The 5,571-nt window shown below is 37.7% G+C and overlaps 1 pseudogene across 1 annotated transcript; it reads right to left on the reverse strand.

Annotated features, from left to right (window-relative positions):
• Window positions 1-1,464: 1,464 nt before the first annotated feature.
• On the reverse strand, window positions 1,465-3,565 carry LOC149267449 (uncharacterized; annotated as a pseudogene). The gene is made up of 3 exons (XR_016253102.1): window positions 3,378-3,565; window positions 2,969-3,252; window positions 1,465-2,480 (listed from the first exon to the last, which is right to left on the reverse strand). The product of XR_016253102.1 is annotated as an uncharacterized LOC149267449 (transcript).
• Between the last annotated feature and the right edge of the window lie 2,006 nt (window positions 3,566-5,571).

A 5,571-nucleotide genomic window follows, 5' to 3' on the forward strand; every position in this document is an offset into this window, starting at 1 on the left:
CCTCGCGCCAAAAGACCCATTTTCATTTCCGAACATTCGCTCCCGTTCGACATGCTCTGCTCTGCCTTTGCAACCCGTCTGGAGGAAACACGGCCTCTGCAACCCGTCTGGAGGAAACACCGCCCGCGCTCACAGTTGCACCCACCTCGCAGGCAATCCCGGGCGTGAGGTAAATTAAAAATACCTTATCTGATCTGTAAGGTTTTTGGTTATATACAAGTTCTTGTTGCAAAAGCTGTTAAATGGGGACTTATGATGCGGAGACAAGTCATTCTTTACTCAAAAGCATGTTAAAAACATGACAGTAAGCCATTATACCTGTCTGAATTGAAGGATGCATGTTTCTATAAACCTCTTGCTTATCATTACAAGAGTATCAGATGTGCAATGTATCATTAACCCACCAATGTTGAAAACCAGTATAGTGTATGCAACAGAGTCTAGGTGCAACCAAGACTGGATCCCACCCAGCTTGTCAACAAGTTTTTAAGGCCGGAAAAATATCAATCTAAAATGCAACCAATCAAACTCTAGATTTTATTTACAAAAGCATAATCAAAGTGAACATGATAAGGGACATCATGCTCTCACATTCCAATTATGCAGTTTAGATAATCTGCTATCCTTTGCTTGTTATCGCTGCATACAATAAGCACCAAATAAGCATGATGCATATGAAAGCTCACATTAGTTGTGAAAATAGCAGAGTAGAATCAAAATGAGATCAGATGCGCTTACACGTTAATATTTTTCCTTTAGTTGCATATATAACTGTGATTATTATCTATGTTAGCAAGAATGACTGTTGAACATCAGTTTACATTGGAGGTAGCAATACTTCAAAGCTTCAAGTTGCTTAACGCTCAACCACTTGCAACAACTTCTGATCCAACTGAGATTTGAGCCAAACCAACATGGAGGGTTCTCAGTGATAGGATCCAACAAACTAAGTTCTTCACTGTTAGCTTTTTAGGAGTCTTGTTTTTGTCCTATTGGGGTGAGATCCAATTGATGTATTAAGCTTATGGTGAAACTTCGAACCTATAGTCTTGGTTTCAGTAACCTTGGTCATAAGTAGTTGTAAGCAGTAGTAGTCCACATTTCTGTCAGGTGTGTATTTTAATTTTTCTGCAAATTGTTATACTGAGATTTATATAAATAATAATAATAACTTAATTTTAAAGTCATTACCAAGCCAGATAATAAATGGATTAGGGTATGAAACCCTTAAAATGAAATATATGCCAACAATGCTTTAGATATATTTTCTTAAGTGAGGCAATTTAATACTCTAAATAAAAATTCTAAATTTAGTAATTGTTTTGGACTTCATCTGAGCATAACAAAGTGGAACAAACTGATTAAAGTTGTATAACAAAGTGGGAAAAACTGATTGAATTTCCTTTCATTCAACAAAGATGCTAAAGTACATGGCAAGCTCCTATCCTTAAACTTTCCTTTCCTTCAATTCCAACCTTATATTACATTAAAAATATTATATTGTTACAACCATTCAAAAAGTAGTTCGGACAGAAAGAGTGGAACTTCTGATTAAAACAGAGGTGGGCCTTTTGCTAAAAATAGCATGGGACCTAAGATAGACTGAATATCTGTGGCATCCAATCCTGTTTTATGTCAAAGGTTGTCTCCAAAGAATCAGGTTGTACATGATTTTGAAGCTAAAACGAGAGATTCAGAATATGGTTTGAAAATAACTATAGCCGGATAAGCTGTACAGGCAGACTCTTATAAAAAAATATTTAACCAGGGACCGACAAGCCTTGCTCTAAAACCATGAACTCATTGGAATTGTATGTCATTTGAGTTGAACCTTGGTAGGTAGTCTGAAGTGGTTAAGCCAGTAAAGTAATCTTGATTAAAATCAAGAAAAGTTATTTGGTCTAACTGAGGGAAGGGATTTTGTAGACCTTCCATACTGAAATTATATGTTGATTGTGGCTGCTCCTGCAAGAAATTCTCCATTCTGAAGCTACTCTGAACTTCTTCTTTCTCTGAAATGGGACCTGAAGATGATGATGGCTTGGAACTGCTAGAATCAGTATGCGGTCCTGAAATTAAATCCGCTGAATTGCCCATTGGTGGTCGATGGAGGGGGAAATTGGATTGAATGTTGTATTCTGTACTGGAGCCTTGAGGGTACTGGCATTGAAATGGTTTGATGTATTTTGGAAGAAATCCGGGTTCTGCAAATTGAAATTGGAATTCATGGGATAAGAACGAGGGGGAACCACTTTGTGGCTTGTTGGAGAAGGTTCCAATTTCATCAGACGATCAGAAGATGGGTTGTTCTGTTCAATTCCACTGTGCTCAATTGAAGTTGAGGAGGGTTGATTATCCCTATCCTTTTCATCGATGGCTTCCATTGGTACAACATCATGGGAGCTTTCCTTCTGCCCTTGTGCTAACTTCTCAGCACTGATCTTTTTGTTGTATATTCGACAGAGAACCCAATCATCCAACTACATTAAGAAGAATATTTTCAATTTGTATACACAAAATAAATGACAGAGCAGACAAGAAAATATAGAATCCAGTCCCTAACTTATATTTCATTCTCTAACTATTTTCAAATGGCCAAATCCAAGACAAGGAAAAACAATTCCCAGCCTTTGGGCCTCAGAGAACTGATAGAAAAAAATACAATAATTCTTCCCATAAAAAATGCAAATCCAAACATTCCACTGACAATAGCTTCAATTGAGTAATCAATCATTTAAGTCCCCTGTCTTTTATTTCTATTCCAATCCAATACAGAACCAATATCTGTAATTGAGGAATCAAGCATTCAGCACCAATATCCTTATTGCTAATGCCCATATGAGCAAACAGGGGAAGAAACAGAAGGGGGAAAGCATGGAACATAACAACCAGAAGCCAAATTGACCCAGTGAACTGTATTTCCAAAACTACCGACTCAAGACCTTACAAAGAGGACAAAAGAACTTACTCTTAAGCTGCCTTTCTTCCTTGCAGGTCTGCTAACATCAGCAAGACGGTATTCGTGCATGATCCAATTCGTCTTTGTGCCTTTGGGTGCTTTCCCAGCATAGAAGACAAGAGCCTTCTTGATGCCCACTCGCTTCTTTCCACCTTTAGCAGTAATGGGCTTATCAGCACCTGTAGCTTTCCAGTATCCAGAACCAGCAGCCCTACTAGGCCTTGATCCATTCCGGTACTTTCTATCCCTGGGAGTGAAAAAATACCATTCCTTCTCTCCAAACAGGGCCTTCTCTGTAAACAGAAAAAAAGAAAAGAACAGGCTCTTCGTTAAGTCCTGAAATCCATCTGATCACACCTTCTATAATCTGTTTAGAAATATGGGTACAAGGATTAGAGGGGAGAAATGAAAAATATACCTGGAAGCTGCCATGGATCATATTTGTAGAGATCCACTTCTGTTATTATAGGAATAGGGATCATCTGAGAGGCTGCCTTCTTGCACAAGTAATGCACAACCAGCTCTTCATTTGTAGGGAAGAATCTGAATCCAGGAGGCAACTGTAAGTCAGCCTCTGCATTTCTTCTACTCATACCCATGGCTATGTTTATCCTAGTGTTTTCTTCTCAATACTCCTGAGATGCTCTGATCATCTCTACTAACACAACATATAATAAAAGATGCATCATTACAGTAATATTTTAGTCTAGAAAACCTTGTCATGTCTGCCTAGAAGTATATTTTAAAATGGCATTTTCGAACAATAATTTCTGAACACAAGCTAGGGATACCTTTCAGTATAGCCACAACTGGAGATGTTGTAGGAGCCAATTGTTTTTCCCTCTGGTATGGAACTACAGGAACTGCGGGATAAATGGCAATCAGTCAAAGCCACTGTGAAATCAGACATTATAACATCATCTTATAGCAGCACTAACTTTTCATACTAATATTGTGGAGTTAGGACAATTTTGACACCTTCATAAGCAATACACTTCAAAAGGTAGCAGATATGGGTTTGGGAACAAAAACATTTCCCATTTTCATAGGACTTTAGCGAATGCAGCCAGCTACTCCTTGGGTTCAAACAGTTATGTTGGTAAAACTCAAAACTCAGAAAAGTGCTTGTGCAACATCTACTAAGTAGCTTCTGTGCAAGAAGTTCTTGTTTCAGGGATTTGGATAAAGAACAATGAGTTGGGGAATCTTTGCAGACGACTTGGAGCCAAGAGATTGAGGGTTCTATTTTAAATTGAGATACATAGACAGAGGTTTCAGTAATAGGGTTGGGTCTTCAAAATATAAACCCATGTCATGATCCATATTTATCAAGGAGTTGTTAGATTTTCTTTGCAACAGATTTTGCATGTTATTATGTTTCTTTCAGCAACGTATTGATTATACCAAGATGAAGCATTTGAAAGTCTATAATATTGTTTTGTGCATGGGTAGGAAATATTGAAGGGGATATAGGGAATTAGGCTCTAAATGTGTTTATATCTGGTGGGGTCTTGAGTGTAAATTGTACACACTAGAAAAAATTACATTTCAAGTGGTGTTCAATATTTATAGCATGAACTGTTGCTCATATGTTTAGTCAATATTCGTGTTCCCTCATTTGTATAGGGATTTGAAGAATGAAGAAGTGGGACTTGATCAATGAGTTGGAGGTTGAGGACCCAGAAGGAATGATAGAGTTTTCAGCGGAAGATTTGACATGGACAGAAGTAGCAGGAGACCAAGTCACGATTATTCCATATTGTCGACTTGAGGATTTTATAAGTGGAGAGCAAATGAGGGAAAGTGCACCTACTCAATTTGTTGCTAAAACTCGACGAATTAAAGATGTGAAGGATATCAAGAGGACAAATTCTTCAACATATCTAGAATATGTTGTGTGAGTCTCTCTCTCTCTCTCTCTCTCTCTCTCTCTCTCGCTCTCTCTCTCTATATTATGTTGTGTGAGTTTCTCTCTCTCTCTCTCTCTCTCTCTCTCTCTATATATATATATATATATATAATTTTGATTTTAAGTTCACTATGTCAAACATGCATAAATATTTTATTTAATTTTTGGTAAATTCTTGATCACAGATATTGGTGTGCCTATGGTCCAAATCATGTACAATCCAGCAATGTAGCTGAACCTAGATCTACAACTAAAAAACGTCTTCCACGTCACAGCATCAAAGTTGGTTGTCAGTGTCACTTTATTATACGACGACTTGCTCTTAGACCAAATGATGTTGTTCTAATATATACAGCATGCAGACATATTGATGACAAAAATGTGGTTTGTCATGGAAATGAGGCAAATGACATGCCCAAGAAATTCAATTTTGCGCCGCATTTAACAGAGCCTATACGAACTATTGTTGAAGATTTGGTTCATGATGGTTTTAATGCTACGATGATCTCGAAAAAATTTATCTTTGATTTAAGGTATGGATCTGGTGAGTTGTTCACAGGGACACCTCGAGATTCTTTCATGACAAGAAAGGATGTGTCAAACATGTACAATAATATCAAGAGGCTAGAGTATGTGAAGCATGAAAGTGATCCAATGAGTGTGGATTGTTGGGTAAGTGAGTGCCCAGAGAGCTTTTTCTTCT

The sequence above is a fragment of the Pinus tabuliformis genome, chromosome 6 (assembly GCF_031772625.1).
Source record: "Pinus tabuliformis cultivar Carrire ecotype Pingquan chromosome 6, CPIR1, whole genome shotgun sequence".
Classification (NCBI taxonomy): domain Eukaryota; kingdom Viridiplantae; phylum Streptophyta; class Pinopsida; order Pinales; family Pinaceae; genus Pinus; species Pinus tabuliformis.